Source organism: Nematolebias whitei, chromosome 20 (genome assembly GCF_014905685.2).
Source record: "Nematolebias whitei isolate Nwh7 chromosome 20, NemWhi1, whole genome shotgun sequence".
Taxonomy (NCBI): domain Eukaryota; kingdom Metazoa; phylum Chordata; class Actinopteri; order Cyprinodontiformes; family Rivulidae; genus Nematolebias; species Nematolebias whitei.
The window spans coordinates 1,511,407-1,517,858 of NC_056517.1; positions in this window are offsets into that span (position 1 = coordinate 1,511,407).

Below are 6,452 nucleotides of genomic sequence, written 5' to 3' on the forward strand. Positions count from 1 at the left end.
CAAGCTTTGAACATCAGACCATCAATGAAAATATACAGTTTGAGCAGTCTACATTGAATATTGTAATAAAAACAGTAACCTAGAGACACGTTTAAAGAGAGAACACCCAGTTGATTAACAAAACCAAACTCAGAGTTTCTTTCTCACATTAGAAAAAATAAAGGGTTGGAAAAATCTATAATTTGTTCCTGTCGTGTTGTCATACAGATTATATATATATATTATTACTTACGGTAGGACTCAGAAGAGTGTACCATGCTGACATTATTGCACTGTGGGTTTCTTCCGTTTAGGTGAGAGTAACATTAGAATTGATTCATCTCCTTCTCCCTCCAGCGGTGATGGATGACCAACAAAGCATTTCTCTTAAGAGCTCTCAGCTCTATAAAAAGAAGTTTGATCATGAACAAACAACTACAGTTTATTGTTGCTTTACTACATTGAACCTTTGATCCTGAGAACATAAAATAAATGGTGAATATATTCACAATTCTCTAAAAGGCAATCAGGAGTCAACTATTCTGACTTTACAGCACATGTTTGAGATATAACTCATATTTTAGACTTCAGAGTTCAGTTCTTCAAAGCTTCTTTCATTTTCTAAATCAGAAATAAAAATGGTTTAAGCAATTTAAGTAAAAACACTTTTTTGGATTTGTCATATCTGTTGATTTTTCTTCAAAAGTTCAAAGCCCCGTCCATGTATTTCCTTTTGTTCTGTCTGAAAAGACAAACATCTGGTGAAACAGGCTTTGGAAACACAGATGTGAGGTGATGCTAGTTCTGCTTGTCAGATATCTGTACTCAGCAGAAAAGCTGAGCTCACTCATAACCATAGTTTCTACTTGATACTCCAAACTTTCAAAATAAAACAGCACATCAGAAACAGACGCTGATGCACTCAAAGTAGATTTTTTATTTTTTTCAGCCCAACAACAAATGAATGGTAGAAATCACTTTTGGAAAACCAAGTGGCTTGTTCATGGTTCCTGTGTAAATTAAATAAAATATTGCATTACTTCTTCAAGTTCATCCACTTTAACCAGATTACAAATACTGTATTCAAAATGCACTGCTCATCTCTTTAAACTATCCATGCTTGTTTCCTTGAATGTAGCAGATTTTTTTTTTTTTGGTCATTTTTTTTAAATGCATTAAGAAACACCTACTCACATCATAAGAGTGTGGGCAAAATTAAAATACTGCACCTGCCGGTCTGTAGAGCACACCCAGATATAAGTCACGCACACTAAAGAAATAAATGAATGAATGTGTGCATATACAAACCACACCGGTGCAAACTGTGGGTGTTCAGGTTGTAACAGCTTGTGAGAGAAATGTGCAGCTCTTGTCATAGACCAAGATTCAACCACCAGATGGTGGTTCACAGATTCATTCATTCATTCATTCGTTCGTTCAGTCATTCATTCATTCATTTATTTTCAACACAGACAGAGTGAATAACACATTTCTTCATGGTAACTACCTCCCTCACTCATGATTACTGAGTGGCCTAACACAAACTAACACATAATGAAGAAATAAACTAGGCTAAGAACAACAGACTAATGATAAAAAAGATGAACAGCTAACCAAAATATATAACAATGAACATACATTTTACCCATAATCCCTCCATGAATCCATGTGACTGTCAGTCAACCACAATGAACCAATGAGGTAGACTCATTGGGTTACGAAGACCCACCCCCAAGGGAGAGGTGTACTGATGAGACTACCTGTTTAAATAAAGTTTTTAAAATATCCTCCATCAAAATGACCGGACAGGTCACAGTCAAACCAATGAATCAGGGAGGGGAGGGGGGGGGGGGGGGGGGCGCTCCTCGGTGCTCCACGGAGCGGGGATCCGCCCCCTCCTCCACTCTGTGTGTGTTACCAGTAAAATAATCCCACAATGACCCACCTCTCAAGAGAGAGGTGTATGAGGCAGCTATGGGAGTGGCCGGCTGTGGCGAAGCTTTTTGTATTGAACGTGTTTTGAAGACGAAGCTAACTGCTTTTAGTGGCAGGAAGCTCGTCATCCCATCAAAATAATAACCACGAATTAGCCGCAGCATTGTTTAAGCTGCTGGGTTGAAAGCCTGTGAAAAAAGTAGCGGCTTATAGACCAGAAATTACAGTAAGAACTTTACTTGAATACTTTATATTTGAGTTGCACAATGCTGGTGAAGATTCTCCGTCATCCACGTTATGATCAATCAAAAAAATAAAGGTTAAAAATAAATAAAACTGACTTCTATTCTGAAGCTGGAGACATTTCACTTCCTGTGCTTTGATAAAGCGAGAGAGCAACATCTTCATCTTCAGAATAGAAGTCCACTTGTTATTGTTTTGCTTTTATACATTTTTTATTGGAGTTGAAAGCTACATTCAGCCCACGAGAGATGCTTTATTTAAATCACCAAATCTAACAACTGTAAACTTTTGATGCTGTTAAAATAAAGTTTCATGTAAAAGTTTGATGTGATGAAGAATATTCTGTCAGCGTGTTCTTTTCTTCCACTCTCCCAGTTGAAGAATGCCTTTGCAGAATATGAAAACAGACCCATTTGATTGCCTATATGAGGCATGAATTGTTAATGCTCTATTAGAGGGTTTGGATTTCCATCTCACATTTGTGAGTGTTTGCTCAGAGACTTTACCTTTTTTAAATAGCTCTAAAGGATGAGCTGTCATTATGTAACCGCTGTGCGTTTCTGCCTGGGATCCTGGGGGCTGCCTCAGAGTATTTCATTTTGTTCTGTGCTTTAAAAGAGGGGGTGATGGGCATGTCCTTTGGTCTCACTCTGGGTGTTTCACCTTCTTTGGAAAAGCTGTGTTTAATTCACCTGGGTGCATCTTGTATCACTCTTACCCCCCACTGGATTTACAATTTAAGCTCCAGGCATTTCATTTACACGTTTGTATTCAGCAAATCACACAAAATGGGGTGGTGGGTATCCCGTGTTATGCTCAAACAGAGCTCAGCAGATTAGAGTGGAATTTGACGCCGTTTGGAATTAATTTACTATGACAGGACAACAGCTTTACAAGAAACATGAAAACATTCACGGTGTGAAACGTGCATTTTCACAACTTCCAGCAGAACAGATCTATTTATAGCCTTTACTTCAGTTGAATATGGAGTGTAATTTAAAAGCTGTGTCGTGTTCTGACAAAGCGTAAAGACGAGTCATGTCAGGTAGTTGTCAGTGTCATAGCGCAAAGAGAAACTCCGATGTGTAGCACCGATAAAACATTAGTGTGCTCCACGCCTGCCACACCAACTCACCCTTTAGGTGCAGCACTCGGATGTTCGAGACGTTAATTGGACTACGCCATTGCTTCATGAGAGTGAGGTGTGTGTGTGTGTGAGTATCTGGGGGTGGGTGATGGACATGGCATCCATACTGATTTGCAGATCTGCGGTGGATGAGAGGCAAGCCGCGGGGGCCTGTCTGCCTGAGTTAAGACGGCCAGAGGAATTTTAATACATTCAAATACTCGTTGAACGAAATAAAGTTTAATAGAGGTGCGATGGTTGATACAAAAGTATAGAAATTTAGATTCTAGAGCAACCTGCCAACTAGAGGGATTTATCTGTAGAGTTACACGTTTGTTATAGTAAAGAAAAGAAAATGGAAAACAGCTTTCAGTTTTTTTTATTATACATTTGATAATTTTAGAAACAAAACAATAGCCTAGCATTTCGTATAGGGATACATATTGCCAGCTACCTTCCATGCAAGTTTTATAATAAGATTTTCTTTTAGAATTAGACCTTTTAGGGGTGCTTAGCCACCGGCGTTGACAGTGGCTCTTGGTTTGAACAACATGGTGGCCATTGGCATCAGAAGCATTCATCATGTGTGGAGGACACACTGGTGGCGGGGTCTGGGGGTTTCCCCCAGAGATGTTTGAATAACGTTGATGCCATTTCCTGCATTCTGGTGAATGTTAACAGGTTGTTAAACATCTATGTTTACCTACATGAGTAAACACTTGATTTATTAACTATTTTAAAGAGTTCGGATCAAGACGTAGCACTAAGTAGCAGCGTGCGATACAGACCTGCTAGCTAAGATGCTACAGACATAGTGCTCTGCTTTACATTACACAACCTAATAAACGTACAAAATCAGTTTAGTGATAACTGATCATAAGAAACAAAAACTAAACGTATGCAACCAGAAGTTGCAACATACTGTATTTCTACATTTAAAACACTCAAAACAAATCACAACTAGCTTCAAGCATTAACCTTTATTTTAACCATTAGGCACACAATGTGATTATGACAGAAAATGAAGAATTTACCTGCAGTTACCTTCATGCAGATGAACATGTGCTACTTCCTGTTTATCTGTTGTATTCAGCAGATCATGAGGTCGGCCGCAAGGCTTTATACATCTTTTACATTTTCCCAGACTCAGTTTAGGTTTTGGAAATGGAATAAACTGTATTCCACCCTCTAAAGCAGGGCTATTCAAATAAACGTGTTAAGGGGCCACAGTTACTGAGAGCCAGCAGCTCAGGGGCCGGACATCCAGCAGCTAAAATCATCATGTAAATATACCAAGTATTACAATTATCTGTTACATTTTAAAATTGTTTATTTTGTTGCATTGAATCATAAATGCAATAAATAAAGACGCAGACCCCCCACCCCCCAAAAAACCTTTATTTTTCATGGGTGCTGAGATAAAATTCAGGGGTGCTTGTGCACCACCAAAAATAGGCCAACATCGCCAGTGGTTTAGAGATGATGGAGTGTAGATGTTTTGGTGAAACCGTGCAACTCTTATCCAATATTTTGGGACTGTATATCACAAATGTATGTAACCACTATTTCATTTTGTGGAGTTTCATTAAAACAGTCCAGTGGTTCATGGGATGTTTCCCCAAGGCAGTCTCAATGACATCTGTTGGGGCCAACATTCCAAGCATCCCCACAGAGCTGAGTATGTGTTTGAGATGGCACCCGTTACCACTACAGTACACCATATTGTAGCTCTATTTCTGTAAGATTAGCTACAATATAATAATTCATTCAACCTTTATTTATACAGATAAGTTTCATTGAGCCACAAGGACGCATTTACAAGAGAGACCTGTACATGGCTATAACATTAGAGTTATAGACTTTGTATGTTTCCTGAGGTCACCTGGCGATGGAAGCCTTTTTAAAGTGGATCAACTTTAAAATGTAATCAAAATTCAATCAAACATGTCATACTCAATCATTTTTGAAAACTTCTATAAAATAGGTTGAGTGGTTCATGAGATATACTGTATTGTCGAAAGAACAGACAGAGTTGATCCCAGTAGTCACTAGAAAAATTTAGCTAACACATTGGAGAGAATTAGTTTCCACTGAGGAAAATCTGTGGATAAACATCAACTACCAACCAGAGCACCCAGGCTTTAGCTAAGTATCTTTAAAATTAATAGTTATAGCCGTTTTTGTGTTTTCTTAGATTGCTTAACTGTTGTGACCGTTTGGAATTGGATGTGCATACATTAATCGTTAATTAGTTGGATATGTCTCAATAGTAACTACATTTTTGGAAATGTCATTAAAACATTTAGTCATTATTGAGAAGCTGTATACTGCTAACATGACATACAAACTCACACAGGCATGTGAGAGAAACATTATTGCCCCTTTGTTCTTCTTTTGCCAGTGAGCAATAATGTATTTTAATAGTATAAAGTTTCAGTTCAACAGTGAATCAACACAAAGTGGCCTCCGTTAACATCACAGTTGTTTGTGCACCATAAAGTCCTGCAGCGTTTAATGAGATTGCCTTGGAATCGTTTCTAGGATTGTGACTGTGTCATTCACTTTGCAACATCTGCCCACTTCCTCAACCCCGAAGGGCTTTACTGTACGTGTGAGCTGTTGCCAAACTGTCAGATCATCTTCCAAAGTGTCAAATTGCTCTCCATGTATGAGATCGAACCTCAGAAAGCAATTAGAAGGAAACAAGTCAACAAGCCTCTGCCAGAAGTCTGATCCTGAAATTCCTATGAAACTTTCACACTGTTGAAGTGGTTTCATATTAAGTGGTTTTCCTTTTGTATAAAATATAAAATGAGGCACTGAAATGGAAGACACACTTGCTGTCAACCAGTATGCACAAGTGTATGTCAGTATCTTGTCCAACAATTACAAAAAATATAATTTTGTATTTGGTTCTAAATGTATTTTGGAGTTATGGGTTTACTGGAAATGTATAAATAAAATAAATTAATAAAATTGCTGATGACTCATCCTGCACTTGGGCTCATGTAATCCTTGTAATGGCAATTTGTACTTCAACATACAGTTTCAAATTAAGTTTAAAGATTAATGTCATCATAGTTTTCACATATATTTATTTATTTATTGCCTTGGAAGGTGGATGATCATATAATCAACCACCTGCCTGGTATGCACATGCACATGTATG